The 19,711-nt window shown below is 41.3% G+C and overlaps 1 protein-coding gene across 3 annotated transcripts in view; it reads right to left on the reverse strand.

The window, feature by feature from the left end:
* Positions 1–16,157: 16,157 nt before the first annotated feature.
* Positions 16,158–19,711, reverse strand: part of LIN7A (lin-7 homolog A, crumbs cell polarity complex component) — a 153,024-nt gene continuing 149,470 nt past the window's right edge. For all 3 annotated transcript variants that reach the window (XM_004583064.3, XM_058673509.1, XM_012926340.2), the window contains one exon: positions 16,158–16,315. The gene's annotated coding sequence lies outside the window, so the exon portion shown is untranslated. The remainder of the gene's footprint in view (positions 16,316–19,711) is intronic.

A 19,711-nucleotide genomic window follows, 5' to 3' on the forward strand; every position in this document is an offset into this window, starting at 1 on the left:
AGCTGGCTCACAGGTTTGGTGGCGGGCATGTTTGACTAGAGATAGGTACAGGAGAGTTGGAGGGTGGGTAGGAGGGATTAGGGAGGCAGGTATGATATGGAGCAGAGAAAGAAAAGGGGACAAGATCATAAAAAGCCTTGAAGGCCATTGCAATAATCTTGGGTTCTGCTGTAGGTGGGAGTCCCAGGAGGGATTTGAGTAGAGCAGGGACGTGATCAGATTTGTGTTTTCAATGGATCCAGCTGCTGTGCTAAGCGCATCTGGAGGGATATGGAATGCGTTAGGCCAGGAGCAAGTGTGATGGTTGTGGTCCAGGTGAGAGATGGTAGCAGCACCAGGGTTCGGAGGTGAGTAGTGATGGGTGGTCAGTGATGGATGGACCCGGAGGGCTAGGCCAACAGGACTTCCTCACTAGCTGGGTGTGGGGCTTGAGGGAGTGGTGCTGCGGCTCACTGCACTGTTCACCAATCAAAAACATGGCAGGGTGGAGCTGCTGTAAGCTGCAGCAGGGAACCCGGGGTGCTGTGTCCGGCTGCCCAGGAGTTCAGTTTAAAGAGGTGCAGTGTGAGATGACCACTCAGTGTCTGAGTTGAGAAAGAACTTTGAGATTACAGTAAACGTAATGCTTATCTTGCTACTCAACATCATCTTCTTGCAAAGCAAGAGACTCATTTGTAGAAATGATGAACTGAGCTGCACATGGCTACGGGGCACGGCAATTGTGAAGAACGGCTCTTTTGAACAGTAGTCTGAACATTATTCAATCACAGCTAAACTCAGAATCTTTGGGCCAGATCAAGTGACGTCTTGCAGGGATAACAATTTGAGTCATTTCGCAAGGGGTCAAGAAACCTTCCTCGTCACGAAGACTTGCAACCTACCTTCATTAAGGCCTGCTTGCTTCTCATCAGACACATTATTCTATTTTCTCTCTTCAGGGTCACACGAGCCCTGTCAACTGCTTCCTGAAACCATTTCCTTCACCTTACTAAAGAGGCAAGGAAGTCACAGAGGAGTTAAGCCATTTTCTGGCTACATGCAGAGTTGAGATTTCAACCTGGAGTTCTGGCTCTCTACCGTCTCCTTTTCACTGAAATCTGCAAGCCCTGTAAAAACGCAGTCAGCACTTGGAAGAGGAACTTGAAAGCCCAATCTCCACCATGTCTTTTATGATGACGGTGACAACAGGTGTTGAGAGAGGGAGGGAGGGACAAACACAGCTCTATTTGGCACTCCAAGAAAATGTGGGGTGGGAATTATAGAAGTGCGTAAAAGTTAAGAGACCGAGAGGGGGAGATTAGAACAGCCAGGGCTTAAACACTGATTTTACAATTTAATTCTACCTAACACTCTCATTACCTTTTGGGGAAGGTCAAAAGAATTTATCTTACCATAAAACCTAGGGACAGGTTTCCATAACATTGGTTCCTTTAAACTAAAGGTGTATAACATGTAGTAGGAATGATTTCTTCAAATGTATACATATAAACAGGAATTTTAGGGTATAATTTTATTGTCTAGTTGATGGACTAGAGTTGAATTAAAAATGTGAAAGTGACTAAAATGAACCTTCAATGGCGTTTACAACACTAAATTCATTTGAGAATCCACTTTTTTCCCCAGTAAACTTACTAATGACTAACGTAAATTTGTGAGAAAGTCTTTATATTCATGTCACAATGCTTTTACTCTTTATGTCCAATAATTCCAAGGAGGAAGCGAGGCACACGTGTTTCTCTTTTGTTTTCATTGGTATGAGCTCACCTGGGAAGAAGGGAAAGGCTGTCTCAAAACTAAGAGTTGATAAACATTTCAATGTAATGAAAAAGTTAGCTGTTTTTGCTTTAACATATGCATTATGAAATCTTTCATGTTTAGGAAGAAGAGCTGCAATGTTGATCAGATATTTTATTTATATCCATTTCCTAAGGTTTCTTTTTCCCCATTTTCATGTCTGACTGGAGACTTTGTTTCAAGGCATTTGTCTGCTCCCTGGTGGTCAGTTAGGAAATTGCACCTTCAAAGGATCTGCTCCCCACCTCCTTAAAAACTATTTCTAATTTACATTGAGAAGTCTGTTGCCTCACATTTAATCAGCATAGAGGTCTTTAACAATCTTAAGTCATTGTTTTATTAATTTTGTTGAGTTCCAAATGCCCCCCTTTATTACAACGTGTCTGTATACCCATTGTTGTATAGAAATGAGCTTAATTTCTAGACTGTAGAGCCATGTGATTAAGGAAGTCAATTGTTTGCAAACAATGAAAGAAAAAGGGCAAGGTTAAAGCTTATTCCTGGAGTTTTGAAAGTGAATTTCTAGAGTGGTAACACCAATATTTTATTCTGGTCCCGTGAACAAAGACTCCACGAGGAAAGGCGAGGCATCCCTTGAAAGTGGCTGTTTGCTTTTAGTGATTTTCTATTTTTAAATTAGTTTTTACATGCACTTATTTGATTTTAAACATACATCACAGAGAGAGAGAGACCTTCACCCACTGAATGACCTCTTAAATGCTCACAAAGCACAGGACTGAACCAAACCAAAGCCTGGGACAAAGAGCTTCCTCCGGCTGTCTTCTATCCACTAGCGCACTCCCCAGATGGCTGCATGGGCCAAGGCTGGGCCAGGCAAACGCCAGGACCTGGAGTCTCCTCTAGACTTCCCACATATGTGCAAGGTTGCAAGTGCTTGGGTCATCCTCTGTTGCTTTCCTGAGCATATTAGCAAGAATCTGGATTGAAACTAGAACAGCTAGGACTCAAACCGTGCTGGTATAGTATGCTGGCCTCTGAGGGGCAGGCTTGAACTGCTGCATCACGATGCTGGCACCCATTCCCATCCTGACAGCCAGGACCAACGCAGTATCACCATTGCCCAGAGCCTAACCCTGTGTGCCTAGAAAACTAGCTCAACCCATCGTCTTCACTTCCGCAAGTCCGGTTCCTAAATCCCCTAAAAACAGAGCCCAACCACAGAGTTAATCTCTACACATCTGCGAGGAACTCAGGAATTCCTAACCAGACACAAAAAGCCTGAAACGAATGAGACTCAAATGTCAGGCCCCTTACTTAAAACAAACAAACAAACAAACAAACAAACATTTTATTATGCTACTTGAAGTCAACCAGCCAGAAAAAGATAACTAATGTTTGTTTTTACTCATGAGTGGAACCTAAAGTACTTGAACTCACAGAAGCAGAGAGTAGAACGGTTGGCTGCCATGTGTTACTGAGTGGGCAAAAAAAAATTGGTACATGTTGGTCAAAGGGTGCAACTTTCCTTTATGAGATGAACTCTGGAGAGCTCGTATACAGGACGATGACTGCAAGGTTAATACTGTTTGTTTACTTGAAATTTGCTAAGAGAGCAAATGTTAAAGGTCAGCACACTCAGGCTAACGCATGCCCTCCCCACATACAGACGGTAACTAAACAGTAAAGCATGTGTGGTATTCATTGCACAGTAGACGCAATTACCAAGCCAGCATGTTATACACATTGATTATATACAGTGTTTGTCAATTATGTTCCAATAAGGTAGAGGGGGGAAAGTACAACGTGTTAATGGAACTAGTCACGACCATGCTTCATTGTGACTGGCCCGCTTCTGTACTTTTATTAGAATGGTCAACAGCATTGTGATATTGGGAGAAGGTGACTTGAACTGAGAGTAACCTGTTACAATTGTGTTCTAGAAAATGTTGACTGTTTCAGTAAAATAAGAGCGGAGTGGTAGACTCTTGTTGAACACATATATGAGGGATATTCTTTTGATATTTAACAATACATTTGCTAAAGATTCACTCCCCAAGTTACCGCAAGGCTGGTGCTGCATCGATCCAAAGCCAGGAGCCAGGAACCTCCTCCAGGTCTCCCACATGGGTGCAGGGTCCCAAGGCTTTGGGCTGTCCTCAACCGTCTTTCCATGCCACAAGCAGGGAGCTGGATGGGAAGCGGGGCTGCTGGGATTAAATCTGGCACCCATATGGGATCCCAGTGAGTGCAAGTTGAGGACTTCAGCCGCTTGGTCACTGCACTGGGACCCTGAGGATTTTTGAAGTCCACTTTCTTGCCTTTCCTTGGTAAGTGTCAGGCGTTTGCAAACCAGACTCTATGCTCATACACACACACTCAGAATAAGGCTGGGATCTCTGCCTTTCCTAACATTACATCGTCAGTGTCAATTTCTGTCTTTAACTCCACTTCTTTTAAAGATTTGTGGGGTTTTGTTGTTTTTGTTGTTTGTTTGTTTTGACTTATTTGAAAGGCAGAATTGCAGAGGTGGACTATGGAAAGAGAGGAAGAGAGAAAGAAATCTAATCTAATGATTCACTCCTCAGATGGCCACATTGGTCAGGGATAGGCCAGGCACACGCCAGGAGCTTCTTTTGGCTCTTCCACGTGGATGTAGGGCTCCAAACCCCTGGGCCATCCTCTGCTGCTTTCCCAGGAACATTGTCAGCGAGCTAGATTGAAAGTGGAACAGCCAGGATTTTAACCAGTGCCCATGTGGGATGCTGGTGCTACAGGTAATGACTGACGTAACCACAGTGTTGGTCCCTCTGTCTCCAGATCAAGTGGGCTGCCTACAGTTTTGAAAGTTAAAACTCCTTAAGTGTGGACCTTAGCACTACGGAGAAGATAAACCAATCACCAGACAGCCTTAAATTGGCAGGTTCATGGAGGGCCTTCTTCCCTTTGTCCCATCACTGGATGAAAGTTCTCGTTCAGCTTACTGGACTTCCCATGGCTGGAATAGGTGCTCAAGTTGTAACTGTTTCCTACAATGAAAGCTGTTAGGACGTTAGCAACAGCCAATTTCCACATAGGAAGCTGGAATTTTGTGGGAAAGGGATCACATGTTATATCTCTGCGAAATAATTTTCTGCCAGGGCTTGTATTTAATTGGCATGTTTAGACTGTGGTGTATTTCTGTCCAATGCGAACTACTAAATGAAGAATCTGTATCTATGTTGTATGCAATGTTACTATTGAAGTCTAAACAAATTGTCATTACAGTAGACAAAAATTGCTCAAAAATATAAAAGGCTTCTCTCCATTGATCTTTCCAGTTTCTTTAGTATGCTGGAAAAAGTGTTTTGTTGAGAAATTTTCATGCTTTTCTCTGATTTGAAGAGAGCATACAATTAACATCTGTAAGTCAGGAGTATGGAAGAATGTTGAAAGAACCAACAGGAAATTTAATTTTTATAGCTGGGAAACCCTGCAGCAGATCCTGCACAGCTGATATTTTAGGCTTGTGTTGCTACTGGAGACGAATCATATTATTGATTAATTTCTTTCTTGCACAGGCCATGATGTATTGGATTAACACATTGATTTGATGAATTTTCACTGGAGGAGCTATACCCCAATGACCCAATATTTGATACTACTTTTGTAAGAGAACAGGATTTAAATTTCTGAAAGCGTGGAATTATTCAGTGGCTGATGTAACTATTCTCAGGACTGGATTCTCAGTGAAATTCCTTTTAAGCAGAATATGCAGCTCACTTAGTAGGTGAGATAGGTAAAGTAATTGGTCTAAGCAGGCAAGCAGAGTTTGGCAAACATTAACCAAGTCATCACTATCTCTTAACCAGAAATGGACCCATATCATCAATAATTAAGCCTCTGGACCCCAACTATTTCCTTGGGTTAGGTGGATGTAAAACCTGTATTTTGATGTTGTTTTAACTAAATCAAGAGGCAATGTTCACCACTGACCAAACTTTGTTCCTATGCTATAACAAAATATACATTGCAATTGGCTTCATTGCAATAATAATAATGTTGCAGGATGTGAGAGAGATCACTCCGGACAAGTGTAGGATGTATTAGGGTGTCTATTAACCAAACTTGGTAGTGGCAGTGCCCACTAGAAATTAGCAAATGATAAGTCACTGTGGCAATCCAGTAGGGATGAAAACCCTGAGAGGAACAAACGGTCATTACTGTGAAGTCTGTCGGTTAAACGGAAGACAAACAGTGAATCATCTGGACACACTTATAAAGCTGCAAATATTCACCTTTTCCTGGCTTCTCTGCCCACATTCCATTACTGCTAGGCCTCACCTCTTCTGAAACTCTTAAAAGTACACAGATTAGAAACACAAAGCATCTTAGCACTCACACCTTTGCTGACTCACCCAAGAATTGAACAGACATACAGGGGCCAGGCTTAGGGGCTGCCTGTCCTTGGAGTTTGTCCACAGGAAGCCAGAGAGCAAGCAGGTACTGGGAAGGCCAGTTCAGAGTGCCAGAATGACAAAAGCACCTGACCAATAGAGAGCGTCCTGCCCCCCCACATGGGGGTCTTGCAAGGGGAGTGGTTATGCAAAAATGCAATACTGCCCCCTATCAGGTTCCAGGTGATGACAGGTGAGCACCACAGGTGGGCAGAAAGGATTACTTAGGTGGGGAAGGCATGGTTTCCAAGCTCTTGTCTCTGAACTAGCTGCCTAAGACTGCAACAAAAGGAAGATCAGATTTATGGAGAGGAGGTGAGACAGAAAACGATCCACTTACTGGTTCAGTTCCCAGATGGCTGCAATGGCCAGAGCTGAGCCAATTAGAAGCCAGGAACCCGGAGCTTCTTCTGGATCTCCCATGTGGATGAAGAGGTTCTAAGGCTTTGGGCCATCCTCTACTGCTTTCCCAGGCCACAAATAAGCAGCTGGGTGGGAAATGAAACAGCTAGGATGTGAACTGGTGCCCATATGGGATCCTGGCATTTACAAGGTGAGAATTGAGCCATCGCACCATCTCAACTGTTTCTGTAGGAGCAAAGACCCGAAATACACTAAAGGATCCTACCAGCAATAAAGGGTGCCACCCTGAGCTGAGAAACACCTGACAAAACTCACCCTCAGGTTATTGCACACGTGTGCTCTGTCTATAAAGCCGCTTTTATCACTGGCTTTTATCTGTTTCTTGTCCATACACTGCTTTCTGCATTGGTGACAAGAACCTGGACACCACCATCTCCACCCCTACTTCCAACCCCAACATCTATAACAATTTGTTTCCATCTTGTAAGAGTAACATGACTCTTCTTCATGCTAAAATGCATCTGAATGATTAAATGCGAAATAATTCAGGCTGTTGTGTGTGTGTGTGTGTGTGTGTGTGTTTTAAGCATAGTATTCAAGCGCTGCTGATGTATCATTAATTGATCAGGCTTTACCTGTGGGCTTAATCTTTGATCTTGTACTCTTTTAGTTAACCAGCAAAATTCAGCACTTTTCCCTGAATCATGCAATTGCTGTGGGAGTGGAGACTTCATTAATCATTCACTAAGAATCCCATGGATGCTTCAAAAGGCAAGTTTGGGATTCAGCGCGAGTAAACTGCATGTGACCCAAACATGAATGAATTTATTGACTTATACCAATACCCTAGCTGTGAGGGGCAGGGTGGTAAAGTGATGCTGTGACTCCACGAAGACCAAAGTAACCCAGAGATGAAGGCTTTGTCACTGTGCTTCCCCTGCTGCAGGAGGCAACGACTGCTATTCAAGTGCTCAGTTCTCTCCACTTTGGGTATCAGAGCTTCAATTACACACATAGTAAAATTATAAGACCATCACTGTTACTTTTGTTTGGATTGCCAAAACATACTGTAAAAAGGTGATTGCAGATAATAAATGACAATCATTTGAAAAAAGAAAACCCTTCCTTTTTCAAACTGATGAAGAACCCAAGGTCAACTGGGCTTCCATTGCTTTCACTGCCCATTATTTGGATGAGAAAACAGCCCCTACCTCCTCTCTTTGGTGGGATTGTCTGTGTAGGGTACTTCTGCACAACCTTACCACTGATCCTAAAGAATCCATTGATTTTTTTCCCCCTAAATCCTGTGTTAAACATCACACTGTGCTTTTCTTCTTTGGTGAGGAGAGGGAAGTTCTTTCTGTAGACTCAATTAATTTTGCTACTGCATTTTCCTCAATCACCACTTCTCACCCCCAGGGACTGTGATTGCACTATTGGTGACAACTGCTAAGAGCCAGGCTGCAAACTGAGTCAGCTAAGGTCACTTCCCAGCACTTGCAGGTGCCAGAGAGACATTGTAATCCTTGAGAGAGGTGCTGCCTGTGTGCACCTCCTGGGTGTACAGCACAGACACAATAAAACATCATGGCAAGGAAGTGAATGAAGCCGGCACATTGGGAAGCATGGGGTTGGGCTACCTAGTGTTAGCCCGGAGGGTCCTTCAGATGGAAGATAAGGGGGCAAGTGGAGAGTGGGCCGAGGAGGAGCTGCTCCTGGTGGGGTTCCAGGTACAGGAACATCACCCAGTGGGGCCAAAAGTTCCCACCAGAAATAACTGCCAGGGGGCTCATTTAAATGGAACCAACCATTCAGAAAGAAACACATACCTCTACCTCAAAGCTCCATTAGCACCACTACTTAAACCACGTTCCCCTTGGTCGGGGCTAGGATTCCCCAACCCATTCCCATGTGGACCAGTGAACCTCGCCCGGGAGCCGGCCCCTATAAAGCCTGTCTGTAGTCCTGCTGTTTTGGTGCCGTTTTATTCTTACATCTAGATGGGGCTTGACCCTGTCTTCCTGGGAACCTTGAGGTCTGAGACACGTGACAGTTTCTTGGTTATAAACTATCGTGCCGTCTTACTGCTGTTGTAGTCACACTTTCCGTTGTGGGACCACTGAAAGCCAGACCCTATCCTAAGTTGGGTTGCAAGGTCAACCGTGATGACCTTCAGTGTTCACTGAAGGAGGTATATACTCCAATGACCCAATATTTAATACTGCTCTTGCAAGAAAACAAAATTTAAATTTCTGAAAGGGTGAAATTATTCACTGGCTGATGTAACTCCTCTTGGGACCTGAAAAAAGGTAAAAAAAAAAAAAAAAAAAAAAGGTAACCAGGGGGAAAAGGAAAAGCCACAGTTACATAATTACTGCATTACTGCCACTTGAGGCCTCTGAAGAAGCAAATTCCCTATTCTGCTTTTATCTTCAACTCCCAGAGAGAATCAGCAGGAGGATGAGGAAGCTATTACCTTCCACAGCAAGAGCTTGGAAGGGAAAGGCTGTGGGCGGGAGCCTCTGGGGCTAGGCCAATGAGAGGTGGGTGGGAGTCCAGCTCACCTGAGTCTCACTCCTGGGCATCTCTGGCAGGTCCTTTGGGCAGACCTCTGCCGAAGCAGGCAGCCCTGACATATTGTTTAGGTGCGGATGAAGCAAGAAACAAACAGCTTGAGCTGCTGTTTTTCAGTGTACCCTTTCAGCGTCCGGTTCTGACTGGCTCTAGGCCAGCCGTCACTGTTTCCTCTCACCCTGGACATGTCAGTGGAAGGCAGCGAGCTTCTTCATAGAAATTTGAGTTATTATTCTATGGGATTTTTCAGAGAAAATCTAGCCATCTAAATTAATGAGTTATTTTAGGAAGGTTCTGAATTCCATTGGATAGCCTTTTTTAAGAAGTTCATTTGTTGAACTCAGCCAAGGCAAACACATGCGGGACTTCAATGCAATAAATCTATAGCAGGCTAATGTTTAGGCTCATAATTTGTATAGCCAGTAAATGATACCATAAATATTCAAATGACCCTGTGTAGAGAAAGCTCCCACTCCTGCAATTGTTTGTACACTTTAAAGTGGACATATTGCTTTATTTAAATAAAGGTCCTTACAAAAGGATAAAATAAAATAAAATAAAATATTGGTTATATTATATGTAATGTAGGAAACTCTTACTTTGTGGTTTGTAAGCAATGTTTGTTTGGCCTCCTGATCATTGTTTTCTCTTGAATTTCTCCTTGCAATCCTTAAAATATCATATCATGCTCAGAGGCTGTGAGTTACTGGTTGCTTATCATTATTGAAACTAAATCTAGTTCTATTTTAAACTATCAAATTCCTAACATTGTACTTATTTGAAAGAGTTCCTGGAGGGGATGGAGAAAGATCTTCCATCCACGGATTCACTTCCCAAATGTCCACAATGCCTGGCGCTGGGTCTTGCTGAAGCCAGGATCCGGAGGTTTCCTTAGTCTTTCACGTGGAGGCAGGGACCCAGGAACTCAGGCTGTCCTTTGTTACTTTCCCAGATGCATCAGTAGAGAGCCGTATGAGAAGCTGAGCAGCCAGGCCTTGAGAACTGTTCCTCACAAGGGATTCCGACACTAGTGGAGGCTTAATTTGTTATGCCTCAACACCAACTCCAAAACTATGAAATGTTTACATTTGATGTAAAAGTTAACTTTAATCACTCTGAGTATGTTTAAATAGTCCTCAAGTGTGGTGCACCAGCCACCCTGATGTCTTTGCAAAGGTCTGCATCTTGATGCTTCCCACTCTCTCATATGACTTGGAGAGGATGTTAGTGGAGGTACACTCCCTACGCATGTCTCTTTCTGTTGATGCTACATTTGGTGGTGAATGAGCAGTGGATACAGAGTGAAGCCAAAGCTTTAAAAAGCTCAAGGTCCTTTCTGCTTTTTCTCCATTAGAAAAAAAAAAAATATGGGACTATATGGTAGCTTTTGATTTTAGCTTTCACTTTTGCCATATTTTCAAGTCCATAAAAACATTATTCTTCACATCCTACTGTATCTGCCTCAGTAGGTTGTATTGTGTTTGGGAGAAAGTGGTTGACACCTTTCTGTTAGTTGACACACTCTACATTTTCAGCTGGGCCCCCAGGCAATGATTACATTAGGTAGCCTAACTTCTGGTGAGGGACAGAAGGCCAGAATACAGAGAATTCTGACCTTGGATTCAGCTATGTGTTGATGTTCCCCGCCTGGGCTCTCATATGCAGGTAGCATGGCAATGTGAAATTCAAGATATTGCAAGAATTAGAATGAGTTAACATAAGCTCTTAGAACAGTCCTGATACAATGATTCTCATGATTTCATGTTTGTCCAACATCTGAATTGAGTACAGGTGTGGCTTTCTTACCCCAAAGGCAGGAATGAGTTGCCCTTTCACAGTATCCAGCTTTCCACATTTCTCCACATTCCTAAAGGGGTCCAACCAGCTACCTCTATCGCGCACAACTAGGTTTTGTTGACTGTCTCCTAAAGAAACATGCACACACAACGCCCTTGGCTCATTACCTGCTCCATGGTCTGACCACACCTGGAGTGCGGCTTGTGTTTCTCCATTCCCCACTACACAGCAGGGAGGAAATTTGCAGTTTTCCTGTGTCATGGAGCCCTGCAACTTCTATTTTATACTCATATAAGTTTTCAACACTATCACATTTCACACTCTGTAGCGTTTTGCATTCAAGGACTAGAGTAAAATTTAACAATACAATCCCCACCTTCTCTGACATCACATTAATGATCTCTTGTTCAGTCTTAAATCTTGAAACCCACATTCCTGTGTGTGCATGTGAGAAGCAGAGAGAGTGAGCGCCATGGGGAGACAGAGAATGAATCCTTTGGAGGATTTGAACAAAGGAATAACTTCAAGGGGGTTATCTGACAGCAATATATAAGGAAAATTGGAGGGATGTCATAGACAGCATCAAACTGAACTGAAGTATAAAATTCCTAGCTGGTATCCACTTGGAGAATTGCTTCAGAAACCCCCCACAAATCTGGTCACAGAAATGTCATACACTGAGTGTGAGAGTCAAAATGGGGAAAAAAATCTCTTTACAGAGCCCAATCCCTCAACAGAATAACCCTGCTGTGTAGCGGGGAATGGAGAAACACAAGAAATGCAGTGCCCCAAATGGTCAGGTGTCTTTGGTGTTTATAAATGTCTCCATAACCATGCTTCAAAAGGACTATTAAGTCATCTGATAATGAAAACAATACAACCAGTCAGGTATCTAATACTTTTACTTCCCAGCAGCATAATACCACTTTGGTCAGGTTCAACCACTGCACAATTTTGCAGCTTTTTCAGAAAAATAATGGAAACAACTGGAAAGACGTGATGCACAGGCAATGGTAAGAAAACGGGACTAGTGCCCAGTCCTTCTCCAGGAATAAGAAACATCCTTTGCTCATCTCTGCACTGTGTATTATAAGCCCTTACTGAGGGCTGTTGCTTCTTTCAGTTTTTATAGCACCAAATAGACACAGTGGCTAACAAGAAATACTTCTGAAAAAGTCATTGAAATGTTTACTCCATGTCAGAAAGTTTCTGCATCTGTATTTTTATCCATGTCCCCGTCTTAAAGTTTTTGCTTTTTCATGAGCATAAGCTGTAACATAACATTGAGTTCTCACCCTGTTTTGCCACTAATGTGATTTGTTGATGGTGAATAATACTTTACTAATATCTTTCCTGTATTATGTTATAACTTCAATGTATGCTCATATACAGTGACTTAATTTATTTAATGTAATGTTCCCCAAACCACAGATCATAGTTGGGTGCATGAGCTCTTATGACAAACTACGTGAGTTCAAACCCCAGTTCCACCTGCTAGCTGTGTGATGTTGGATAAGATACAAAACCTGTCCGTGCTCCAGTTTTCTTGTGTGTAGAATGGAACCTACTGAATTGAATTACTGAAAGAATTCGATGAGATAGTAAGTGACAGCATTGAACACAGTAGCTGGAATAAATGTTATGAGTAACTACTCATCTACCTCACTGGGTTTAACTGTAGTTTATGGATAAATCAAGCAGGATTGTTGAGTGGTGTTTTTAGAAGAACAGGCTCACACTAATCTGTGTAGGAAGTATTTTATGATTTTCATGGGGTGAGGGATTTTATAACAGGTATAAAAGGGACCCAATGGCCAGTTATTGCAATAAGCAAGGAGGAGTTTCTCACAATGAATTCCATGAGGTGATGATGTGGGTCTTGTTTCCTCATTGTGTTTTCAGAACTTAGCATGCACTTAGCACACAGTTAAGTGTTAAATGAATAAATTCAAGAAAAGTTTGAGCAGGGATATGGTTTTTAGTTGAGGTATGTCACTAGATATCAAACATGAAAGAAGTGACCTTTTCTGTGTGTGTGTGTGTGTGTGTGTGTGTGTGTGTGCGCGCGCATGCTCATTCACTCAGCAAATACTGAGTGTCTACCTTGTGCTGCAAAGTTAGTATGGTAACCAAAGTTTTTTCTCTCACAGAATGTGTCAACTAGAGAAGGATGAGATGGGTAGGATCACTTCTTGTTTTGAAAGATCCTGTTTACATCAGCCTCCCTGAATCTTTGAGGGCATGGATTCCTATTTCAAAATGTTGGCTAACGCTGGTCTTACAGGGTAGGTCTGTATAACAAAGACAAACTAGCTAAGAGATAAGAAGTTCCAGAATTATCCACACACTCACAAACGAATATAAATGTTTAACATAATTCAGACAACATAATTCACATCTTAACATCCTCACAGCTGAGAGAGATGAAATGAGATAAGATCAGTTTGTTGTCACAACTGAAACTGCATCCACACATTGGCACAATCCATCTCAAGCAAGGTCCTTCAGATGTCCTCAAATCTTCAAAAAGTCCTGAATGCTATATTTTGCATTTAAATTTTAGCATTGTCTTATAATATAGGGGTTACTGGAGAATCCCCTGTGGATGACGTGATACACAAAGTCTGTTATTCTTTCCGAATTCAACTGTAATTGAAGCTCATTATTCTCCTTACAGATGTCCTGTCTGAAATGGCAACAGGATCAAAATGTAAATGCTCCAATGAAAAGGTGTGAGGATTATTTCACTGAACAATGCTTTGCATATTAGCTATCAAAATCATAGCAAGAAAACATTTGGAAAAAATTTGTCCCATTGGCCACCAGATCCACTAAAGGAAAGAACTAAAATTCATTAGGATTACTTGTGGAGCTATAATGGATTTTTTTTTTGCTCCTAAATTTTAATACCTAATTTGTTTACTATAGTGAAGATGAGGTTTATATACCCGTAACCTGACATGTCAAGTTACATGTTTATTTTAACACAATCTGGGACATGTCAGTGGTTCTAATACACTCATCAAGAAAAGCAGCATCCTTTATATCTGGCTAAAGTGAAACATTTAAGAACAACAAGGAGCCGTGCTGAGTCTCAGGGATGGTTACATTTGACTAAAGCATGAGTGGAAGTCTTGAATTTGGGCAAAGTAGCTTCTGGCATGGACGGTGGTGGCCTGGCATTCATGCCTGTATGTTGCAGATGTAATGGACTGCATCTTCACTTTGACAAATAACCTGGCACAGACTAATCAGCAAATCGAACATAAAATGCAAAAACTTGTAGAAAACAAAGATGCTCGGTTTTGCTGATTTGAACATTACTTCTGTGACACCATGACAATGTTTGTATTAAACCACACACTTAACTTTGTGGTTACATGAAAACATGTTTATCTTAATTCTAAATTCACACAATCTATTGAGATGTGCCAAAATGACCATTTTCTCATGAAAAAGGGTACAGTAAGATTTCCTTCCATGAGAATCTTGTGGCATTGTCTGGATGGCTTAATATTTCTTTGCTGAATGGTAATGAAAATATATGTCTTATTTAATCTTTCTTATAAAAATGAAAACTATCTCTTTCAAACTGAATAGTACTCACATAGCCTCCATTCATTCTCTTGTGTCATGCTTGTCGCTTCTGTAAAACTATTTTACATAACATTCAGGGTCCTCACTGTCCCCCCAACCCCCACTTGTCTCTAGTAGAAAATGATATGTTTTTAAGGATGGGGATCTGTTGCCATAGCGGGACGTTGTTGAAACTGGCATACTTCCCACTTTCCTTGATGCTTGTCCTTTGATACATGATTGAGTGGAGAACAGGGGAAACTTGGTATTGACAATAATACCACTCAACAAGGCAGATGAAATATGCTGGGTACTGCTGATTGGTTCTACTTTACTTTCAACAAGACAGTCTCTAAACGGGGCTGTTTTGAAAAACTGGATGATTCTTCTTTTTTCATAAATGTTTTCATGTTTTGCGTATTTAAGTACTCAAATAATTTCTGCTTCCTAAATATTCCATGAAGTAAATCCACACTTGGGTGCCTGGATTTACTGCAAGATTATGATATGAATGAGTGGCTCTAATAGGTATTTCTGATGAATACTATCCTAGAGATGGTGGTTCGTTTTGTATTTACTTACAAGTGAAATGGGTGTTCTTTCCCTTGAAAGGAAGCACATTTGTTACCCAAAATATTGGTACCATTCCCTATGATGCCTAATCCTCACATGAACAATACTTATGATCTGAGCATGCCAGAAATACCCAACCTTCGTCTTTGGGAAAGTGACCCAAAGTTTGTATGAGTATGTTGTAGTTTGGTTTTATAAAGCCTTATACTTCAAAATATCAAATAAATAGACTTCTGTGGTAGCACATGAGTGCAGGTAAAAAGAGTTTAGAATCCTCCAGAGTTTACCAATAAAACAATACAACATACACACACACCAAAAAAAAAAAAAAAAAACCCTGTTGAGATTGGGCTCTTAAATATATGTATGTATATATAGCATTTTCTCACCAGATGCATTATAAATGAAAAGAAACTATGCTGTAACAAATGCGCTCTGGTAATATATATATATATAGTGGAATAAATAGATATTATATTCTGTTAGAATTAATAGTAATAATAGATCCAAGTAATACTTAAAAACTAAAAAAAATACACAGTATGCAAGAGTTCTTACCCTTGCTTCTAACAAACTAAAAGTTAAGCTAAAACCATCTCACTCTATTAATACATAATGAAATTCATGACAAAACAGAACCCCTAGATCCTGTAGAGGGTATAAATCGGTATTAATAACTTGACATTTTCAAGAGGAGAGTAGAGGTTGAATTTGCAATTAACTGGGACTCCAATGCAGACACCTCAGCAATAGGGGTTGTGGAACAGGCCAGAGGAAGGGGCAATGCATAGGTGGGTTTCTTTTAAGGGATGACAACCTTGAACTGATGCAGTTTGAACTGTAGCCTAATGAGGGGTTTGCTAATCTCTGGAAAAGCTATAGACCAAAGATTCACTTAATCCTGTCTCTGGTGATTTAGTAAAAAGTCACAGACCTTATTCTGTTAGTACTCTTTCAGTCTGCAGACTGGAAAACCTCCTTGTCTCTCTCTACACTGAGAATTCCCACTGCAGTGAATAGAAGGTCTATGTGTGTACTGAGCACGTGAGCAGCGGGGGTTCAAGCCCAGAGAAAGAAAGTGTCGAGTTGCCTTGGTAAAGATTTTATACACCATGTGTTCACAGCTTCTTGACAGGTATAATTATCAGTGTTGCCTTTTGCCTTCACTATGTGCTGGGGTTCTGAAGCACGGTTTCAGATTTGTGACTATCAGGTGTCTGATCAAGTAGCTTTTCTTCAAAGGCCTGAAAGGGGAAAAAAATAAAAGAGTAAAGAAAAATCAGTGATTCAGATTCATTTGTCAACTACAATATGCTAAAAATATCAAAAGGACATGTGCTAAGCAAGAACAGCAAGGATTATTTTGGGTGATATCATTCATGCACAATCTTCCACATACCAGAAAACTGTTTGATTTTCACAAAAGAAGTAATTATCAAATGAGGGTGGTAAAACCACAGTTATTCCCTAAACTGAAATCAAGAACACCCAGTTGGAAGCATTTCAAATGCAAAATATTCCTTTCTTCCACGTCCAGATGATTCTGTGTTTCTCTATAAAGGCAAAGAATAAACAACATTTTTACTATGAGTTTTGGGGCCAGCAGTGGTGCTTGTATTGCAAAACAAGCCTGAAAAGCCTCTCTCTGTCTGCCGGAAAGCACCAAGGTCCCTTCCTGGAAGGACACTCAGCCTGTCTCCCCTGAACAAGGCTAGCCGGGCATCATGCAGAGCAGGCCGGGCCACTGCTTATGTGGGCAGACTTGGGGAGCAGCCTCTCTAACACCTCTGATTAGGACCTTGATTTTAAAAATATTGATTTTATTTTTATTGGAAAGGCCTCGATTTTTTCCACTACTATGGAATCAGATTCTTTCTGGGAGAGCAGTAGTTTTCTAGCTTTGTTCTTGAGGCTGCTGCTATTTTTGTTTCTAGGAATTCAGGGCACCATACACAAAAAACAGATTTCAGCAAAATTGTTCTGCCTACTCATGCCAACCCACTACAGAAGGGTTTGAAAAACATGTGTAAGACTGTGGGGCTTCTTCAGGAATCACCCCTACAAGATATCATATAAAAACAATACCTGTTTCTTTGTGCCAATAACCTATCTACAGCAGCATTTCTGTTGTTGTCTTTTCTATTACTCCTGCTAACTAAAACCCATTTGGGTGTTCAGTCAGTGCCATGTTCTTCATATTTAATCTCCATAAAAGTCCATTCCAGACTTTTATTTATCTCAGAGTGTGCAAGACAGACAGAACACCATCAGGTTGGTCCACTCCCCAAATGCCAGGCAAAGTCTAAGACTTCAGGGTACCATGATCAGAAGCAAGGAACCCAATCCAGCTGTGGCAGGAAGCCAGCTACTTGAACCATCCCCTGCTGCCTCCCAGCATGTGTGTTACTAGCAATGAACTGGAGCTGACGGCAGAGATGGAGGTTAAAGAGGTGAGAGAGGGGTGGTCATCGTTTGTGATGCCACGTGATATTTGTGCCAAATATCTCCTCCTGGTTTTTACTGAGGTTTAGAATGAATAGCTCCCTCTTAGCTGCACAGTGGCAGTGATCCAGAGACTTGGTTGTTGGTTAATCAGATTATCACATAGTGACCCAACTTGAGGGACTAGTACTCAGAACTGGTGGATTTTGCGAAGTGTCTTAGATTCCTTCATCCATCCAGAGGTAGGTAAGTCTGAGGCCAGCAGCTGGAAGAGCACTGAACATTAAAACTATGGGTCACAAAAATACGTGTTGGGACGAGCCCTCTTTGTCACTAATGTTTGTCACTTTGTCAACTAATGTTCTCATTAGTTCTTTCACTCCAGTGATTCAATAGATTCAATAGATTATTCATTTTGTTTCAAAACGAAAACCTCCTTTCTGTGTTCCAGTGGAAATTTTGTTGGTCAAATTGCATTGCTAACTCTTTACTCATCCATCCTGGTGTGCCTCCGCGTCCCCTAAACATGTTCATAAACTGAGAATCTATTAGATTACATGATCAAGGGAGACAGAGTTAATGGTGTTGATGTTGAGTTAATGGTGTTGATGTTCACATAGGAGGTGATCCTGGATTTTCCACCTGGGCCCAAGAGAAATCAAAGTGGAAGAGAGGTGGAGCAAAGAAAAAATCCTGTGAGAAATTAAAAGCCACTTTGAACCAAAAGAGTATTAAAACATAGTTGATGAAAGTTTGTGGGACATAGTCAAACCAGGATGTGTAGCTTTGAACATGGCGGCGAGAAAAGATCTAAATCGGGACTGAAGCTTCCATGCTGAGAAAGTAGAAGAAGAAAAGCAAATTCAGTCCAACAAAAACTGAAGAAGAGTAATAATAAAAATTGGTTCAGGAGAAAGTAAAGAAACTCCAAAGAGGAATTAATAGAGAAAAATCAACAAAATCAAAAGCTGGCTCTTCGGAAAAAAAAACAAAAAAACAAAAAAAAAAACAGCCTCTTGTCAGACTGATAAATGAAAAAAAAAGCAGAGATAAAAGTATCAGTAAGAAACAAATAAATGAAAGAAAGAATATCACTTAAATCCTGTGAGCATAAGGATAACAGAAGAAGACTACGAATGAATTTTTGTCCAATTACTGTTTTTTTTAAGATTTATTTATTTTTATTACAAAGTCAGATATACAGAGAGGAGGAGAGACAGAGAGGAAGATCTTCTGTCCGATGATTCACTTCCCAAGTGACCGCAACAGCCGGTGGTGTGACCATCTGAAGCCAGGAGCCAGGAACCTCTTCCAGGTCTCTCCACGTGGGTGCAGGGTCCCAAGGCTTTGGGCCGTCCTCGACTGCTTTCCCAGGCCACAGGCAGGGAGCTGGATGGGAAGTGGAGCTGCTAGGATTAAACAGGCGCCCATATGGGATCCCAGCATGTTCAAGGCAAGGACTTTAGCTGCCAGACCACACCGCCGAGCTCTTGTCCAATTATTTGATAAGACAAGTGAAATGGACAAATTCTTTGATTAGTAGAATTTGCCAAAACTTACATGAGGAAATTAAGCATTCCAACAGGGCATATATTAGTTAAAGAAGTTGAAGTGACATTTCCGAATCAGAAAGCACTAGCCCAGATAGGTTCATTGGCTAATTCTACCAAACATTAAAGTGTACCAATTCTCTACATTAAAGTGTACCAATTCTCTAGTTTCCTTCAGAGGATAAAAATTGAGCAAATATTTTCTTATTTATTCCACATGCCAATATTAACCTAACACCAAAACCACACAAACAGATTATAAGAAAAGAAAATTATAAATTCTTCTTGGCCTTTTTGGCTAAGAATAAGTGTAAAAAAAGAACATCATGGACCAATACTTTCCATGAAGGTGGATATCCATAGCCTCAAAAATTTTATTAGCAAATTAAATCAACAAGGTCTAAAAATGGTCTTAACATTGATCCATGAGAGGCCAATTAAATTAAATTATTGTATACCCAGGCAATGAAACTAAACAATTACTTAAAATTTAGGCTTTATTTTACTAATATGAGCCATATTGTCCAATTTTTAAAAATCGGTTCATAGTTCAGTTTATGGCGTATAGCCATGGACAAAAGCAGGTATGGCATTTGTCTCCTTGGGCCTTGGAACGATGTCTTCCAGGTGCCTTCGTGTTGTCACAAA

Source organism: Ochotona princeps, chromosome 15 (assembly GCF_030435755.1).
Source record: "Ochotona princeps isolate mOchPri1 chromosome 15, mOchPri1.hap1, whole genome shotgun sequence".
NCBI classification, from domain to species: domain Eukaryota; kingdom Metazoa; phylum Chordata; class Mammalia; order Lagomorpha; family Ochotonidae; genus Ochotona; species Ochotona princeps.